The sequence below is a fragment of the Bacillus rossius genome, chromosome 8 (genome assembly GCF_032445375.1).
Source record: "Bacillus rossius redtenbacheri isolate Brsri chromosome 8, Brsri_v3, whole genome shotgun sequence".
NCBI lineage: Eukaryota > Metazoa > Arthropoda > Insecta > Phasmatodea > Bacillidae > Bacillus > Bacillus rossius.
In genome coordinates this window covers 19,032-40,000 of record NC_086336.1, presented here as the reverse complement: position 1 = coordinate 40,000, position 20,969 = coordinate 19,032, and the positions used below count along the sequence as shown (strand labels likewise).

At 41.4% G+C, this 20,969-nt stretch overlaps 1 protein-coding gene across 2 annotated transcripts in view; it reads right to left on the bottom strand.

The window, feature by feature from the left end:
- The window catches only part of LOC134535414 (protein yellow-like), a 46,162-nt gene extending 25,399 nt beyond the window's left edge, over positions 1-20,763 (bottom strand). Inside the window, exon 1 of one of the 2 annotated variants that reach the window (XM_063374488.1) lies at positions 20,704-20,763. The gene's annotated coding sequence lies outside the window, so the exon portion shown is untranslated. The remainder of the gene's footprint in view (positions 1-20,703) is intronic. The other variant, XM_063374489.1, reaches the window with a different exon arrangement.
- Between the last annotated feature and the right edge of the window lie 206 nt (positions 20,764-20,969).

The window sequence follows — 20,969 nt, the reverse complement described above, 5'->3', positions numbered from 1 at the left end:
GCCACCCTCTGGGAAAAAGCCCCAAAATTTCGATAATTTTAGGAATTTCAAATATCATTTGTTTCGAGATGGAGTGTTCCGAAACATTCCAGGTCCTTTACCTCCACCCCCCCTCCCCCTTCCACAAACGCGAAAGCCACAAAATTTCGAAAAATTGGAGGAAATTGTATTAAAATTAAGTCATTACGAACTAAAGTGTCCGGGGCATGGTGGAACTTTTACCCAAAGTCGACTTCCCACCCAATTTTGAGGGAGGGGGGGGAGTGCAAAACCCCAAAATTACGAAAAAAATTTTAAATTTAAGTATACTTTTCTACTATTTGGAGTGTTTCCGAGTCATTAGGGGTCCTCAAACTACCCTCCCCCCACAAGGAGTCAAAGACCCAATAATAAAAAAATTTCCCAAAATTTCGAAAACCTACTTTCGATTTGGAGTGTTTACGAGCCATTCGGGGTCTTCAACATCACCCCCCCCCCCCTTATCAGGGGTCAAAGCCCCAAAATTTAGAGAATTTAAAAAATCATTCTCTTTCGATTTTTAGTGTTTCCCGCCATTCAGGGTCCTCAAAATCACCTATCCCCCTCTGGGGACAAAGCTCCAAATTCTCGAAAATTTCAGGTATTTAAAATATCATTTCTTTCGAGATAGAGTTGTTCCAAACCATTCGAGGTCCTGAACATCCACTTTCCACAAAAGTGAAAGCCCCAAAATTTCGAAATATAAGAATATATATAATTGGATGTTGGCATGTATGACGTCGATAAACTCTTACACCGTTTGACCGATCGCCATGAAAGTTGGCACATCGAAGTGTTTTTATCATGAAGAAGGATTTTATGCTATCCATTTTTTTGTAACTCGCCGCTAGATGGCGCTGTAGCGCATCAACTTCTAAACCTTTCAACCGATCGCCATGGGTAAACAGAAAATCATAGGTCACAGATACACAAACAGTAATTATGTGTCATTTCTTAATGTCCAACACACTGGACATATCGCTATCCAATTTGCTGTAACTCACGGACAATATATCACCCTGTGTTCAGCCCGGGCAAAGCCGGGTACTACAGCTAGTATATTATATATTTGCCTTAACTTATGTACCCAGTTCTTTAACAGCATAATTAATTTGGTGTCGTATAAAACAATTTTCGACACCCTGAATGTAATGGAACAACTTTGACAGCTCTATCTCTTAACCCTTAAGAAATGAAAACTTCCTAATAATACTCATAATTGGCACTTTATCAAGGATCACTGAATTGTTGTTAATTAGGAGCAATAATAACCCTCTACACAAGCAATAACACTTGTATACAATTAAATTTATAAAATATATAATGTACAATTAATAATGTATAATATATGTATCTATTAACTGTACATTCATTCCGCAAAGGAATTGTGTTAGGGTGAGTATAGAGGCAACAACAGTTGTACTTAACTATTTTACTGACACATGAACTTGTAAATGTTCTTGTAGAACTATGTTACTTTTCAGATAATAATATATTATTACCTTATAGTACAATTGTGCAGTAATAGTTGTTATCAATTCCTGGCTCTTTTGGGGTGGAATGGTCCGGGTTCGTCATGGGAACTTAGCCCTGGGGTGGGTTCTGCTTCGTTTTCCTCTTCATCCGTTGAGGAAGGAGATAGATCTTGGAGGATGACTGGCAGAGTATCAATGTCGAGTTCTTCATCCACATTGTCCAAGAGCGGGCCCCCATTAAGGCAGTTACCCTGGCAACTTTGGCAGGCAGGGGAACACTTGAGAGATGCCTTTCTGCATCCACATTTGGTGGTGGCATAATCCTTCGTGCACCGACAAAATATAATTTTTAATATTTAATCTGGTGCAACCTGTTGCTCACTGTGCACAAGTATTAGAAATTTATTGGTGGTTAGCTCCCACCCATACATCTGAGGAGGCAGCTCATGTCCCAACCATGTCTGGACTTGGTGACATGTCCTCAGTGAATGTTGTTTCGCTGCCCCCTCAGTTGGTGGGAGGCATGAGATGTCTGGATTTGATATTGGCTACCGATTTAACAAAATATTGGTAACGGTAAGCGTTTAAAGACCTCTCTTTAGGTTGGGCCCCATACCACCTCAAAATACACTTTTTTCCAGCTTCCTCTATATCATCCTTTGTTGGGGAAAGGTCTGAGAAAACTGTAGCAGCTCCCTGGACATCTGGAGACTTCAAATACATTTTGATAAATCCAAGCTTAATCTTTCGGAAGGCTGCTGAGGTGGTATCGCACCCAGTGAAGGCATGTAGAAAAAGTATATATCGCAGCCCCTGGGTCTGAAGCTCCTCGGTAGAAAACAATGAAGGATTTATGTTTCCACGTCCAGGCCTTTCGAAAATTATATCCTGGTCACCAGGTGTTTTGGCCATCAACAGGACTATTAGGCCGACATCCTCGCCTATAACAGCAACAGCAGTGGTATGTGATAACTCTACAGCTGTGTCTACAATGAGGACATCGGCATCGTTCTGTGCTTGAAGGGTACTGATTCCATGTGCCTGTAGTGTGACCTTTAGCATGTTAATCAGTCGACTTTTGTTGTAGACATTTGAAAGGAAGTCTTCCTGCTTCACAGTTATGACTGTCTCCTGATTGAAATGTATTTCGGCTGACTTTCTGAGATGGTACAGTCTTTGCTGCTCAGCGACCTTGGAACTTGATGATGATCTCGTGTACCCATCAAACACTACAGTACAACTCCTTCCACGATAGTGGCTTTTCACGAAATTGGCATACCTATCACAAATTACAGATATCGTGCAAACTCTTTGCCATATAACTTTGTGGAGGAGAAGTCCTCCGTCCATAACAATGTCAAAGTGTGTCACATGTACTTCTTTGGTTGTTGCTTTGAGCTCTTTGTAGAGAACCGACTTCCTCGATTTCCTCATCCCACCCTCATTGAAGAAACCAAAGGGAAAGGAGCTAATTCATATTGCAAATAAGTTTTTAAATCTTGGTCAGTTTTCTTGCTTATGGCTATGCGTTGGAATAGCAAAAAAGGATCCACCGACACTTTTTCGTCATTGATCTTGATTGACGAGCTTACAGTCGATAGGGGGAGTGCTAGATTTTTTCGAGGCAGTTTAATATCTGAAAATGGGCAACTCACCATTTAAGCTATTGCTTGTTTACCAACTGTAACAGCATTGTAGCATGTGATTGTTTTGTCACCAACCACCCCCGTCGAAATGGATATTATGTCGCTGGTAGCCGGAAAGGGAAAATATTTCCCAAACCACTGAATTAGTTTGGTAACATCAGCTGCATCCTTCATTTGGCGGGCTTGTCCAAAATCTTTGTGCTGCTCACTTGACGTGAATAGAACCCCACAAAACTCTTCTATGGAGGTGCATCTCTACTGTATTGTACCTCTACAAAGGAGCCCTGAAAGTTCTTTCATTCGATTCCCGGTGCCAAAAATAGTATGAAACGATACCAAACAATATTACTTTTGCAGAACTAGATATGTACCTGAAAAAACATTATATACACATGTATACAAATAATTTATTTATGTGACACTCATATATACTATATATATATTACATACTATTTATACGCATAAATATGTATATATTAACATATAAAAAGTTAGAGCTGAGGAATAGCAAAAAAATACGGAAGTTAAACTATGCTGAAAAATCTCGCGAATTACACAAAAAGGTAAAATTGCTCTAACTTTACAATGATTGAAGATAAAATAAAAATGTTTGGTTTTTCTTAAATCAAATTTAATTCTCTACAACTTTCTTTCTGCATGACATTTACGTGCGACGAACGGATAAAAGGTTATCTAGTCAAATAGGGCAAAAAATTTAAGAAAAAAATTTCCTCCCCTAAAAATTAGCGAATTTGAACGCAAATATCTCATAAATTATGCGAGATAGAGAACAATTTAAACAAATAAATTTTGTGGAAAATTTTATCAGCTTTATTTTAGTATAGATTGGTCTTTTCACTAGAGCGTATAGTTTCCGAGATATAAGAGAAAAACCGAAAAAAGGGACCTTGTACATGCCCCCCTCCCTCCCGCTCACCCCCTAGAAGTGGGGACTTTTAGTATGTTTACCTCCTTACTAGTCCAAACAAAGTCCCAAAGTCAAAAATTGTGTTCCTTCCATTTCCCTCTACACCCCCCTTTTGAGCATTCATTGACTGGACTAATGCAATCAGGCGAGAAGGACTGAAGCTAGCTCCTGAAAACCGGGTAGACTATCAAGGATAGGGCGGACCTCGGGAGGGGCATGTCTGATGGAGCAATGGGGAAGCCCTGGGGGCGCTCAACCCTAGACCACTACCGTGGCACCTCGGTGCCTGCTGAAGACCTCTTCCAGTGTTCCTGGAACTACAACTACTGGAGAGGCACTGTTTCAAATCTTATTATAGTAGCTATACTTTACTCACAAAAAAAACTCCTTCTGGACAAATTATAACTTTCAATGCCCAATAATTGCGAAACCTAGCAATTTCAAAACCTCGGCACTGAAAACAGGGTACTGTTTACTGTTTATTATTGTCATTGTTAATATTTATACCAGGTAACTAAGAAAAAATGTTTCATTGTAGAAGTTTTTTTTCTATGGAAGAATATTCTCAATGAGATCCTTTAAAACATACCATAAATCAGATGGTGCTACAAAATCAGCGGTGTTTTAGAGTAGTATACCGGTGGGTTCAAGGTTTAGAATTGAGAATTCGGGTCCGCTTTTTTAGATTCTGGCGTCATGGCCGCCATATTTTATGTCTTTGACCTTGACTCTTGACCCTTGACCTGGAATATGGCACCTTGACTGAAATATATCCCGATTGTAACTAGACACCGCGACGACCTTTTAACATACAAATCAAACTATGTGTTAAATAGAAATATGTATTATTATAAAAAACTTATAATTAACTAGCTGCAGTACCCGGCTTTGCCCGGGCTGAACACCGGGTGATATATTGTCCGCGAGTTACAGCAAAATGGATAGCGATATGTCCAGTGTGGTGGACATTAAGAAATGACACATAATTACTGTTTGTGTATCTGTTACCTATGGTTTTCTGTTTACCCATGGCGATCGGTTGAAAGGTTTAGAAGTTGATGTGCTACAGCGCCATCTAGCGGCGAGTTACAAAAAAATGGTTAGCATAAAAACCTTCTCCATGATAAAAACACTTCGATGTGCCAACTTTCATGGCGATCGGGCAAACGGTGTAAGAGTTTATCGACGTCATACATGCCAACATCCAATTATATATATTCTTATATTTCGAAATTCTGGGGCTTTCACTTTTGCGTAAAATGGATGTTCAGGACCTCGAATGGTTTGGAACACTCCATCTCGAAAGAATATATATTTGAAATTCCTGAAATTGTCGAAATTTTTGGGCTTTGTTCCCAAAGGGGGGTGGGGGGTTTGAGGACCCTGAATGGCTCGGTAACACTTAAAATCGAAATAGATAGATTTTTTTTAATTTTTTAAACTTTCGAAATTGGCATTTACTGTACTCCTATCTACCATAATAACAATATTGACAAATAGAAAGCTTATTACCTACCTATGAATAATTATCTAAATAAATAAATAACTGTATGTTTAAGAATTTACGTTCATAATATTAAACTTCAAACTATACACACCAAAAAAAACTAAGGATGTTTGTGAAACTATTTTTTATTTGTCATAATGTTTAACACATTTGTAGGATTTGTTTATAAATGTACAACTGTGGTGGCAATATTCCGCTTATCCAAAGGAGCATAGAAATTAATAGAGATATCACTCCCTGTACACACCACAAATCTTTGAATTAAGAAAAAAAAACATAGTCCAAAATGAAACAAAGAATAAAAAACAACTAATTTGACAAAAAAATTTATATAACTGGAATGACAATGTTAACATCCGTCTGAAATTTAATAGAAGTAGGTAGGTAAGAATATGTGTATATATATATATATATAAGAAATTAAATGAAATTAAAACATACATAAATAAAATTATCTCACACTCAACCAAACATAATGTTTAATATGAAATAAAGGAAGATGGCAATCACACGTAACTATTCTAATTAATAAAAAAAATCAACTTTCCTGAAAAAGTAAAATTCAAATTTTTCAACAATATATTACATAGTTGATAAATATTTCTGTACATCGGTCTCGGCAGCCCTAAGACTCTTGACGCTCAGCAGATAAATAATAAACACTAAACCAAACTCCTTGCAAATAAGTAGGTACTGTAAAAAAATAACAATATTGACAAATAGAAAATAATAGTAGGCCCTACCAACCTATGAATAAATTTCGAAGAAATTTATAAGTTTAAGAATTTATGTACCTACATAATATTAAACTTGAAACAATCCACACAATAAAAACCTAAGAATGTTAGTGAAACTAATTTTTTTATTTGTCATAATACCTAAAATACGTATGTTTCCAAAATGAAACAAAGTATAAATAATGACCAATTTGACAAAACAAAAATTGTACAACTCGAATGACATTGAAAACATACACGTGAAATTTATAAGAATTATGAGTGCCCTAGGTAGGGAGAAAAAATATATATAGAAGATATTAAATAAAAAAAATGGGTGCGTGTGAGAAGTTATACTTCTTTGGCATCATTAAAAAATAGTTTTTAATTGCATGCAAAAATATTGCGTGGAGTCCCTCCACGCGGAAGAAGTGAAACTTCGTAATGTGGAAATGAAAATAGGAAGGGGTAGAAATTGATTTTTAGTGAAATCATATTGTATCAAATCAAACTAAAAAAATAAAGGAAATAAATTTGTAACGATTCATATATTGATCTTCAGAGAGAGAGAGAGAGAGAGAGAGAGAGAGAGAGAGAGAGAGAGACACACACACACCTATTGAATGTCTATAAAACTAACTTTTTTATTAGAGCTGATTTTCATGAAATAAATCATGAAATCATTCAACGATAAAAGCTGTTTATTTAATCAAGCGGACGGGTTCGCCCCAAGGAGAAAATTGACGCGGCGAGATCTCGTGGACATAAAGAAATGACACACACTCACTATTGATGTGTCTATGAAACATGATCTTTTTCTGCAATTTAAATTGCAATATACAAAAACGGTATTGACAATTGAAACAAATATGGCGACACTACAAACTGTCAAGATCTTTATTTTTTTCTTACTCTCTACTTAGTTCCTTACAATAGCAAAACGTAACGTAATGGCTTGAAAGCTATTGCTCGGCAGGCATAGAGGAATGACACTAACAGTCTGTATATCTATGACACACATTGCATAAAATTAAGATATATTTTTTTAACCAGTTTAAAATTTATTTTTTTAGACAAAAGATAGCCTATGTCCATCCCCAGGATATAATCTATCTCCTTGCCAAATTTAATTACGATCCGTTCAGCCGTTCAGCCGGGAAAAGGTAACAAACAGACAGACAGACAGACAGACAGAGTTACTTTCGCATTTATAATATTAGTAAGGATAGATTACAAGCTCATGGTTCTGACAAGCCAATTGCAATTTAATAAAATTTAATATTAAAAATGTTAGCAAGTGTTTCAATACTCGCCAAGATGTGTGATATCTAACCTCGGTAACGAGCGAATTCATGAGTTATCATATATATATATATATATATATATATGCATACATATATCTGCCGCATGCGTTCCTAAACCATTCATCCGATTGAGTTGAAACTTTGCACACTTGACCTTGGAAACACGAGGAAAGTCTCTGTGAGATATTTAGAACAAGCACCCCTATCTCCCGTTCCTACCTCTTAAAACGTTACTTCTTCACTACTTGATGGAATTTTATTCACTTTGCATTTAAAATAAGGGTAAAATTACTGTATATAGTTGTTTTCTAAAAAAAAAGATCCTACTCACTGTAAATATTAAATAAAAAACAAAACCATCACCTTTTCTCACCCTCTAAAACAGAATATTTTTACTTTTTCATGAAATTTAGCACATTTAGCGTTTAAATTAAGGGGGAAATTACTGTCTTTGACTGATTTAGAATAAAAGAGGCATGTTTAAAAACCAACCCCCAACCCCTTTCCTACCCTTTAAGGCATAAATTTAGTACTCAATGAATATTCGCACTTATGACATTAAAAAAAAAGAAGAAAATTACTGTTCAGCATATAATTTAGGAAAATGTTTAAGGTCACCGCCTACATGACATTTAGAAAAACTACCCCATTGCCCTTTTACATCTCTCAAAGAAAAATTTCTTTCCTTTATCTGATTGAAAAATAGCTACCCCCTTCTTCCTGTCTTTGTGAGGTTTCAAAATCCAACCCGACCCCCTTTTACATTCCTTGAAACATTATATTTGTATTTCTTTTTGAAATTTTTCACTTTTGACGTTAAATTTAAATGAAATATAACTGTCTATGGTTGATTAAAAATATATATTCCATCTCCCTGCCTACACGAGATTTCTAAAAACCACCCCTAATTCCCCTTACTACCCATAAAGCAGTAATATGTTATTTCTTGATGAAATTTGGCAAACTCTAAGTTTAAGTTAAGAGTAAAGTAACTGTCTACATATAATAGAAATTATCGCATCGTGTATCATGAACCAGCGAAGCAGAGTTAAATACCTCAGATTGTTTATATTTTCTTGCATCGCCAAAGCAAATAATTCAGGATTTGAATGTTGGTTTTGACATGTAATAGAGAGTACTCTAGAGACAATGTTCCTCACTATAAGCACAATGCTTGTTCGTTGATCGCAATGTTAAATATTTCAGCATTCTGCCACCTTCCTCTGTTTGGGTTAGGTTACCCTGACAAAGGGACATGCCAGGAAAACAGCCGATACCTTAGTCTCAATGGTGCTACACTCTAGCACCAGTTAGAATATAAGACAAATTCTGCCGATTTGTATAGCCATTCAAAAATAACAAAGAAATACAAGTGGGGTGTATTAAAGTTGGTTAAGATTCTAATCGATTGATTATAAAAAATTATTTTAAAACTGATATCACTACAGTTAAGCCAGAAACATATATTTATTTCAAATTCATCATAAACAATGAAGATTGCGTAGACAAAGGTAAAGAATATTACCGTTAGATTTACTTATTTCATATTATAACATAAAATTATTATTTTAAGGATACAAAAAAAACAAAATTACAAAGTTACAAATTTAACCTCATTTAAAGAAGATTATAATATATATTTTTTTCTCTTTTGAACAAAACTTTCTTCTTGAAGTAGAATGATTATGTCCCAAAAGGAATCAGTAGGAAGTGGCCATGGAAAAAACCACTACTTAATGCTGCATGCTTAAAAATACATTTTGGTAAATTGCTTTCCTGATTGTCAGTTTCCGACGACCACGGCCATTACACCATGACCACGGCAGCAGGTAGGAGGGGAAAAACCTCACTCCAAGAGTTAGCGGAGTCCACTCATGTCGGCTCATGGCCACTCATGTCGGCTCATGGCCACTCATGTCGGCTCATGGCCACTCATGTCGACTATCTCATGGCCAGGCGCGTCGACCGCAACAACTGCTTTGTGTAAAAGACGTATTACGACATCGATGTCGGTGGATTCCCAAGCTACACAAATTTAAGTTTCTGCGTTGTGCCTGACAAGGTTGAGAAGGACGTTACGATGGCCTTCGCAAGGTGAAGAAGACCATAGATATTACCATACAAAAACATGGGCCACTCGAGAACACATTTCATTTCTTCGTGCACTTTAAGTGCAAAACCATATTTATGGGCAAGTTTCATTCCTTTAATACACGTAACAATAATTTAAAAGTTTAATTTAAATAGAAATATAGCTTTCAAACCAAGTCTTACAGGAGTTTTTTTTTGTTTTTTTGTTTTTTGTAATCTTGATGCACCAAATAAAACTTCTCAGAAACCGATCCTTAGGTACGAACGAGATTTAAATACTAGAACATTTAATCATAATTATGATAACTGAACAAAAGTTTAGTTAAATAATACATGCAACTAAAGATAATGCAAGGTTGCATAACAAAAACAATGACTAATCACTCAATATGAACTCTCAGACTGGGACGCCATACAACTATAAAAAGCAATCAAAAAATGTTTTGATTAAGAAATACAGCAGATTTAGGAAATTCCATGAGTGTGGGATTCAAGTGGAAGTATTCAGCTTCAGATTATGCTTGATTATTTATGTTGCCTTTAATTACGAAATACTTTAATTTAAAAACCTATGTTAACATCTCGTAAACAACGTATATTACTAAGGGGCGTCATGTTAATTTAGACTGACTGTCTAAAACTAAAGTATTTAAAGTTTTTTTGTATATTAAAAAGGGTTAAGACTATAAAAGTACGAACATTTAACTATGACTTGATTACAATTTAGTTAGTCCTGGTCCTGCTTCACTCACAAGCTCTGTGACGCAGCACATCCATTTCTGATAGCTTTCTGGTAAGAGTAGCCTGTCTTGATTTCTTCCGCAATCACTGATAATTCTAATAAACTATCCATAAATCAAAAGTAAGGCAGAGTTCAAAATTAACACTAACCGAGTGGAGAACTAAACGATTGATTGTCTCGCATGATAGGAGTGGAAAGACGGTGTTGAACATTTACTTGATATGCCACGGATCACGTTATCGGTGTTTGAACGTCACGACGGCACACCCAGGTTCACTGAGATCACGAGGCGCGCACTGCTCGGCGGTGAGTCACTGCACCACGCGGACTTGTCAGCGACGCGGTACTCACTTGAACATTTGAATATATATACTGTATAGAAGTCGCCAGCCCAGGTTAAAATTTCTAATACGGTTTTGAGGTAGTTGGTTAATTCACCGCCGCAATCGCCACCATCTCTAGGGCATCGACTTGTGGTGGTCCCTAGCGGACAAGTGTCCAACTCTTCAAACACCCCCTTCCCCCTCCCGTTGAACGACCTTGAGCTGCAGTGAATGATGGGTGGGGGGTGCGGGGAATGACAGCGGGCGACAGCGCTGCGCTCTAACGTGTAAATAACAACCAAGACGATACAGGGCGTTACGGCAGCGCACTGCAGCGGTGAATTTCCCAAGCTGCTCATCATACGCTTCTGAAAAACGTAGAGTAAATCCTATCCACTCGCGACTTCTATACAGTATATATATTCAAAGATAAAACATAGTCAATGCAGTCGGTGCGACCACATCGTGTCGCCACACACGACCACAGTCGTCGTCATTTCATTTAGACCGCTCGTTTGCTCGCTCTCCCGACAAACTCGCGACACCAGGTGTCCCTGCCACTGACTCCCATCGACACTGACGGACTGCTAACTACTGTCCAGTTCGACACCGCACCTGGTCCCTCGTGCATTGACGTCAGTCACATAGCGGGTACGTGGCCTGGCCGATATGGACACATGGTACCCTGCTCGGAGCGCTCTACTGCTATCAAGCAACGAGCAAGCCTTGCTAGGAGCTGAGCAACAAGACTACTCGGGGGATTCCGGCCACCCAGAATCCTGGAGCAATCAAGGATTTGATGTTTATAGAAATGTTCCTAGTCTTCGATACAAGTGATGGTGCTCTGGAAAGGAAGATATTGGAGACAGCGTGTAAGGAGTTGCAGATAAGAACTGACGGAGTGTGGTGCAGGTCGCAGTGACGAGTGACCCAGTTGTGCCTCAAGGACACTGCTGCCCGGCCGTTGCCAAACTGGCGGTAATCACGGCCTGTCTGAGTCGTGACCCCACGGGCGGAGGTCTGTCAGGGCAGGCACGCACAGTGACGGACTGCCTTGACCCTTGACCCTTGCCCCCGAGGAGTTTCGGCTCCAGCTCTGCCTGGCTCCATGGCTCTGGACTGTCTCTGTCAACTCAAGCCTGAGTCCATGGCTCTGGACTGGATCTACCAGTTCAGACCTGGCTTCATGGCTCTGGACTGGCTCCATGGCTCTGGACTGGCTCCATGGCTCTGCCTGACTCCATGGCTCTGGACTGGCTCTACCAGTTCAGACCTGGCTTCATGGCTCTGGACTGGCTCCATGGCTCTGGACTGGCTCCATGGCTCTGGACTGGCTCTACCAGTTCAGACTTGGCTTCATGGCTCTGGACTGGCATCATGGCTCTGGACTGGCTCCATGGCTCTGGACTGGCTTCATGGCTCTGGACTGGCTCCATGGCTCTGGACTGACACCATGGCTCTGGAATGGCTCCACGGCTCTGGACTGTCTCTGTCAACACAAGCTTGACTCCATGGCTCTAGACTCAAGGGATGATGATGCTGAAAGATTCTTCCAAATTACGGGTACTTGTATTCACTGCTACTTCAACAAAAACTTCTGCCTGGATGGAAACTGAAATTGTCCCCGTTTTTAATCCAAACTTATTTTGTCAATAGTTTACATCACATAATGTCAGCATGAGATCTTATTGTCTTTTAATCGCATTTTAGTTGACGTATAGCTGCCTTATGTCTTTGTTTAGTGGCATACATATATTTAAAAATGCTGTTAAACATAAAATATCTAGTAAAATATTCATAGTGTTATTAAGTGCCATAAATAAATTGAATTAGTTTATAACCACTGGAATATTTAAAATTCTCCGTCATTAAATAAATATATTTGCATTTAATACACGATATGAGTGCAAATGTTAGTAACGCACAAGAAGCCACCAACTGAAAACATGCATGTCCTGCACTGCATCAGCATGCAGTGAGTGGCACCACTGTGCTGACAGTGGTTCATTAGGCGCTGCTGCAGTCACTTGGCACGCTTCCATATCACGTGCTGCTCTGTGCCGGCAGTCTCCATGTACATACACAATGAAACACAACAACAATGACACTTTTGTTTAACTCGTCTGCTTACTTGTCAGGCTATTGAAATATTGCTTTCGACACATTTTGTTTAGTAAACGAAAACGGATTACCTATTAAGGGATCCGCCTAGTCAGGGGTGTATTTGTATTAGTGAGGCGGAATGATAAGAAATACTTTCGCTGGTGCTTCTAGCGCGGTATTGCCTCTAAGCGCAAATCTGTGAACTGATGCGCGGGCTTCCCATTGTACATAGGGTAGCTAAGATATCCTAGTAGTATTAATATTGGCAAGAAATGAATATGGAGGTGTAAAGCAAGTCTTTTAAGAGATTTCAATAGTCTGTACCTGGTGCTTCTAGCCTGAGCATTACGCTAAGAACACGCTTTTTTAGCCATTTTCACTCTTACAAAAATACAGTTAAAAAATTCAAACTGGAAACTGGACTACTCATTCACCTTTTACCCCCCACCCCCCTAAACCTAGGGAGAAACAACAACGGACGTTTTTGTCCACCGAACCAAAAGTGTGCAATTTGACACAATTTTATTAACGATAGATTCCAACACATAACATTTACAATAAATGTTAGAAAAATCAAATTTTCTGTTGTTTTTATTTGAAATCTTCCTGTTACGACCAGGACTCGCTCTGGAATCACAACGGATAAACAAGAAAGAAAAAAATTAAAAACTAGCATAACATTACATTGAAATATTATCTTCTTTGAAAGCCTGCAAAATTGGGCCATAGTCAAACATTACCATGCGGTCGGCTTAAACAAAACAGGTTTTCCTTGCTTTATGCTAAAAATCGTTTCTCCAACAATATTTTTTTGTGTTATGCACTATGAGAAATACAACTTCCCACTGGCAACTTTATATTTGTAGAAAAGTCAGTCAAAAGTAGTATTTAATTCAGGAATACCAAATAATAATGCTAATAATATATAAACATTATTAAAAGCCATGAAGCTAGACTATTAACACACACTAATATTCAAGCATTTCATTGCTCAAAGAAAAAATATATAAACAAATTTCTACGACATGTATTATCTTCTCTGACACCAGGCTGTAGTGGTACAGTGTGTCAAGTGGTTGCCGTGGCTGTAGAGGCGACTGTGTGTCAAGAGGTTGCCGTGGCTGTAGAGGCGACTGTGTGTCAAGAGGTTGCCGTGGCTGTAGAGGCGACTGTGCGTCATGAGGTTGCCGTGGCTGTAGAGGCGACTGTGCGTCAAGAGGTTGCCGTGGCTGTAGAGGCGACTGTGCGTCATGAGGTTGCCGTGGCTGTAGAGGCGACTGTGTGTCAAGAGGTTGCCGTGGCTGTAGAGGCGACTGTGTGTCAAGAGGTTGCCGTGGCTGTAGAGGTGACTGTGCGTCATGAGGTTGCCGTGGCTGTAGAGGCGACTGTGTGTCAAGAGGTTGCCGTGGCTGTAGAGGCGACTGTGTGTCAAGAGGTTGCCGTGACTGTAGAGGCGACTGTGCGTCATGAGGTTGCCGTGGCTGTAGAGGCGACTGTGTGTCAAGAGGTTGCCGTGGCTGTAGAGGCGACTGTGTGTCAAGAGGTTGCCGTGGCTGTAGAGGTGACTGTGCGTCATGAGGTTGCCGTGGCTGTAGAGGCGACTGTGTGTCAAGAGGTTGCCGTGGCTGTAGAGGCGACTGTGTGTCAAGAGGTTGCCGTGGCTGTAGAGGCGACTGTGCGTCATGAGGTTGCCGTGGCTGTAGAGGCGACTGTGTGTCAAGAGGTTGCCGTGGCTGTAGAGGCGACTGTGCGTCATGAGGTTGCCGTGGCTGTAGAGGTGACTGTGCGTCATGAGGTTGCCGTGGCTGTAGAGGCGACTGTGTGTCAAGAGGTTGCCGTGGCTGTAGAGGCGACTGTGCGTCATGAGGTTGCCGTGGCTGTAGAGGCGACTGTGTGTCAAGAGGTTGCCGTGGCTGTAGAGGCGACTGTGCGTCATGAGGTTGCCGTGGCTGTAGAGGCGACTGTGTGTCAAGAGGTTGCCGTGGCTGTAGAGGCGACTGTGTGTCAAGAGGTTGCCGTGGCTGTAGAGGTGACTGTGCGTCATGAGGTTGCCGTGGCTGTAGAGGCGACTGTGTGTCAAGAGGTTGCCGTGGCTGTAGAGGCGACTGTGTGTCAAGAGGTTGCCGTGGCTGTAGAGGCGACTGTGCGTCATGAGGTTGCCGTGGCTGTAGAGGCGACTGTGTGTCAAGAGGTTGCCGTGGCTGTAGAGGCGACTGTGTGTCAAGAGGTTGCCGTGGCTGTAGAGGCGACTGTGTGTCAAGAGGTTGCCGTGGCTGTAGAGGCGACTGTGTGTCAAGAGGTTGCCGTGGCTGTAGAGGCGACTGTGTGTCAAGAGGTTGCCGTGGCTGTAGAGGCGACTGTGTGTCAAGAGGTTGCCGTGGCTGTAGAGGCGACTGTGTGTCAAGAGGTTGCCGTGGCTGTAGAGGTGACGTGTGTCAAAAGGTTGCCGTGGCTGTAGAGGCGACTGTGTGTCAAGAGGTTGCCGTGGCTGTAGAGGTGACGTGTGTCAAGAGGTTGCCGTGGCTGTAGAAGTGACGTGTGTCAAGAGGTTGCCGTGGCTGTAGAGGCGACTGTGTGTCAAGAGGTTGCCGTGGCTGTAGAGGTGACGTGTGTCAAAAGGTTGCCGTGGCTGTAGAGGCGACTGTGTGTCAAGAGGTTGCCGTGGCTGTAGAGGTGACGTGTGTCAAAAGGTTGCCGTGGCTGTAGAGGCGACTGTGTGTCAAGAGGTTGCCGTGGCTGTAGAGGCGACTGTGCGTCATGAGGTTGCCGTGGCTGTAGAGGCGACTGTGTGTCAAGAGGTTGCCGTGGCTGTAGAGGCGACTGTGCGTCATGAGGTTGCCGTGGCTGTAGAGGCGACTGTGTGTCAAGAAGTTGCCGTGGCTGTAGAGGCGACTGTGTGTCAAGAGGTTGCCGTGGCTGTAGAGGTGACTGTGCGTCATGAGGTTGCCGTGGCTGTAGAGGCGACTGTGTGTCAAGAGGTTGCCGTGGCTGTAGAGGCGACTGTGTGTCAAGAGGTTGCCGTGGCTGTAGAGGCGACTGTGCGTCATGAGGTTGCCGTGGCTGTAGAGGCGACTGTGTGTCAAGAGGTTGCCGTGGCTGTAGAGGCGACTGTGCGTCATGAGGTTGCCGTGGCTGTAGAGGCGACTGTGTGTCAAGAGGTTGCCGTGGCTGTAGAGGCGACTGTGTGTCAAGAGGTTGCCGTGGCTGTAGAGGCGACTGTGCGTCATGAGGTTGCCGTGGCTGTAGAGGCGACTGTGTGTCAAGAGGTTGCCGTGGCTGTAGAGGCGACTGTGTGTCAAGAGGTTGCCGTGGCTGTAGAGGCGACTGTGTGTCAAGAGGTTGCCGTGGCTGTAGAGGCGACTGTGTGTCAAGAGGTTGCCGTGGCTGTAGAGGCGACTGTGTGTCAAGAGGTTGCCGTGGCTGTAGAGGCGACTGTGTGTCAAGAGGTTGCCGTGGCTGTAGAGGTGACGTGTGTCAAAAGGTTGCCGTGGCTGTAGAGGCGACTGTGTGTCAAGAGGTTGCCGTGGCTGTAGAGGTGACGTGTGTCAAGAGGTTGCCGTGGCTGTAGAAGTGACGTGTGTCAAGAGGTTGCCGTGGCTGTAGAAGTGACGCGTGTCAAGAGGTTGCCGTGGCTGTAGAAGTGACGCGTGTCAAGAGGTTGCCGTGGCTGTAGAAGTGACGTGTGTCAAGAGGTTGCCGTGGCTGTAGAAGTGACGCGTGTCAAGAGGTTGCCGTGGCTGTAGAAGTGACGCGTGTCAAGAGGTTGCCGTGGCTGTAGAGGTGACGTGTGTCAAGAGGTTGCCGTGGCTGTAGAAGTGACGTGTGTCAAGAGGTTGCCGTGGCTGTAGAAGTGACGTGTGTCAAGAGGTTGCCGTGGCTGTAGAGGTGACGTGTGTCAAGAGGTTGCCGTGGCTGTAGAGGCGACTGTGTGTCAAGAGGTTGCCGTGGCTGTAGAAGTGACGTGTGTCAAGAGGTTGCCGTGGCTGTAGAGGTGACGTGTGTCAAGATGTTGCCGTGGCTGTAGTGGCGACTGTGTGTCAAGAGGTTGCCGTGGCTGTAGAAGTGACGTGTGTCAAGAGGTTGCCGTGGCAGTAGAGGTGACGTGTGTCAAGAGGTTGCCGTGGCTGTAGAGGTGATGTGTGTCAAGAGGTTGCCGTGGCTGTAGAAGTGACGTGTGTCAACTGTCAAGAGGTTCCTGGAAAAGCAGGAGTGCAGTCTCGAGACATGGGTGTGTCAGCCTCGAACCACGGCACGCCGCACTTCTGTTGCGTCTGCTAGTTTGTGCCTTGAAGCGCGGCTGTGTTGGGTTGAGTCGCTTGTGGACCGGAACCCCGTCTGTGCAGTAATGAGTCCAGAAACCTGTCTAGAAAGCGTAAACAATTAGCGCGCGCGCCAGAGATATGTTATGTAATAAACGCTGCCGGGGAGGACGCTGCTACGCAGGAAGTTCTGCACGTCGCCGCTAGGAGCGCCTGAGTCAGGGGGTCACGGCCACCAGCCACACTCCTGTCTGGCCACGTGGTCAGGAGCACCGCGAGACAACCCGGCAACTACCAGTCTGGAGACAAACCAGTCGGCCTTGTCGCGGCGGTACCTGGGCTGTTAGCACGAGCTGCTGAGACGCGAGTACCTCACTCCTGGGTGTGCAGAGCCCGCGTTGCGGCTGCGATACAGCCGGCACTTGTATCGTCATTGTTATTTAAATAGTTGTTCAACGTTATATCTATAAAGATAGTTGCGTTACCAACAAACCTACCCATCAGTTATCACTACTCGGTTACTTAGGTAAACTGTCACAGGTGTCTAAAAGATAAGCAAAATGTGACAGAAATTTAACATTTGTATGTTATGAAACCAATTAAGAATGTTTTAAGTAATTTCAATCAAAAAATAGTTAATTAAAATATTAAGGATGTCAAACATAAGTTCTATGCTTCTCACACATGGTGAGTTTCGTTGTTAAGTCATGTGAGTGTAAAGAAGCAAATAGCTTAATTTATTTATTAGATACTAGCTGCAGTACCCGGCGTTGCCCGGGCTGAACACAGGGAGTTAGTGCTATATGACGGTGTGGCGGACATAGAGAAGTGACACGCAATTACTGTCAGTATGACAATGACCTATAATCTCCTGTTTACCCATGGCGATCGGTTGAACGGCGTAGAAGTTGATGCGCTGCAGCGCCATCTAGCGGAGCGCTACAAAAAATGGATAGCATGCAAACCTTCTCCATTAAAAAAAATACTTTGATGTGGCAACTTTCATGGCTACCGGTCAAACGGTGTCGGAGTTTATCAACGTCGTACATACATACATACATACATACATACATACATACATACATACATACATACATACATACATACATACATACATACTTACATACAGACATAAATACATACCAACATTCTAAAATATATTTAATATATAATACCCATGTGAGTATCAGTCCTATTATTGAAATTATTGGACAGAATATTAAACAACTGAATTTAGAAAACAGCCTCTGCTAGATATACAAAATATGTAATATTTTGTTGAAGTGTTCTGTATCCAAAGAATAAACGCGCTACTTGAACCCTCCAGTTGGAACTCCAGGGGTGTGCCCGGGGTGTGCCTGGGGTGTGCACGGGGTGTGCCCGGGGTGTGCCTGGGGTGTGCCATGGGTGTGCCATGGGTGTGCCATGGGTGGCAGGGGGAGAGGAGTGGGCAGCTCGCTCCTCCAAGCTCTGTGACTCTCCAAACACACTTGGTTTACTTTCGCTTGAAAACATCCTCAATACTGGAGCGTGACGTCAAAGTGGAAAATTGGATTTAATGTTAAAAAAACAAAACAAATCACATACACGAGCACAATATTATTTATTACATACTGATGTATAACTAAGTACTAACAGAAGGACGTCTTGCATAGGCAGGAGGTTGTGCGTATAGCAGAAAAAAAATTGTGTTTCTCCACGGACGCATGCGCATTATATAGTGAAGAGCAGAATATTTTGGTATCTTGGTGGGAGGTCGAAACTGTTTTCATTTATTTATCATTTACTGGAAAGAAATTGTAGAGACATTACACTACATTTCTCAGGTAATTTCTGTTGCAAACATTTTTATTATATCGATAGGCAAATGACCAACCATAAATTTACATTAAATATCCAAGAAAAGGTTTTAGGGTTCCTTTATATGTTGCTCACAAAATATTTTTGCATAAGTTATCATACTCTCATATAATTTCTGAGTAGAAAAACAATGTTCATAAACTTCTAGTCAGCTCAAACAGAGGAATCATGCTTAAAATACTTATTAAAATTTAAAAAAAAAATGTTATAGTTAAAAATTTGTTGGATTATATTACCGCATAGGAATGAAATAGTGGACCAACTTTGCACAAATGTTGTGCACAGTAGTATGCATGGTCTGCCATTCTGCTGTACAATCAGTTGTTTTATCATTGCGCACCCAGCTTTACAATAAAAATACAAACATTAAGCAGCTAGTAGATATTAGAAGTCTAATAGTAACTTCCCATGTAAAGGCAACAATAAATGTCTGCCTTCACTAGTAATCCAGGTAACTGAGTGAGCTGCGAAAAACACAAAATGTATGCAAATGTTCTATCGATTAACATTAACATTATCTGAATCTGTTGGAAATAAACCCACCCACCCGACTGACGAAAAGTAAATTACTATTTATAAAGTCGCCCCGTTATGTGGCTTGAACAGACTATTCTAGTGAGTAGCAGCCGCCGAATGTTTGTGGGACGGCCGGTGGCTGCGGGGGAAATAGCCCGGCGTGTTTGTCACTTGTTTGTTTACATGCTCATTCTGGTGTGTCTGGACATGCCTAGGAATATTTGTTTTGTCTTACATCTGTGCGAAATAATTTTTAACATCGGGAATATCAACTGAATATTTTTTTAACATGCTTTGCAAACCACAATTTTAGAAGTTAGAAAGAAAAATAATTAAAAATCTCAAAACAAATTACGTTTATAACATCAAATTAACTTCCTAACCATGTAATGAACGTCATTACACTAAACAATATTATATTAAATTTAGCATACAAATATGAACTATTTGTTGTCTTTATTTTATCATTAAAACATTTATGAGTTAATATGTATCTTAGGTAACATTCCTTTACAATACTATGCGGTGATAACTTCCATGTTTATAAAGATACCATTTTTTTTTTCGCACATAATTTGTAATTTTCTGAAAGTAATATTTAACTCTGCAGCGTTGTAAATATTAACGTGTTCACTTGCCTTGAAACAATTATAAATAAACTTAAAAAATAAAATGTCTCATTATATGGCCAGCAATTTTCGATTTAATTTAAGAACTGAATTACCTGGTCCGCCCAAGCCACATATCAAAACAGTGCTCTGTAGGTGGTTGTGATGGGTACCTTCACAGTCATGTAGCTAGCTCCAGCTTTCCCGCCAAACATTCATTCATCATTACCGAAACGAGGCCAAGTGGTGCGATATACATTCTACCATCCTCAGTAAAAATGATTAGAAAACATTGTTTCTTTCTATTATTAGTAATAAACAAAAAAAAATTCTTTGTATTCTACAAATGTGTTTAGTTATGTAGGTCTTTTAAACTGAATTCATTAAAAAAAAATTGGGACAAATTATTTTTAAAGTTTCACAACATAACGAAATTAAGGAGTGGTTGTAATCCGCCAACTTAATAAAAAAAAATTTTTCTCAACAAAACTATGAAAACACAAGGTTAATCAATTTTAGAATAAAAAATTATATACTCTAAATTGTTAGCTGATTGATGGCACGACTACGGTAGCTGTACAGAGGACGCAGAGGGGAGAGAGCTGACCTCGCCGTGTAGCGCTGCTGCTCTGCCGTCTGCCGTGCTGCCTCGCCGCGGGTCACAGAGCGACTGAGCGCAGCGCTCCTGGCGGAGGGAGGAGGCAGCCAGTACCCCCTCCACTCCTCCCGGCGCGGTGGTGGGGGTCACCCCGCTACACCCTGACTCAGGTCAGGGCCCCATGCCGACCTCCGTAGCGTCTTTGAACACATATACTGTATAGAAGTCGCGAGTGGATAGGATTTACTCTACGTTTTTCAGAAGCATATGATGAG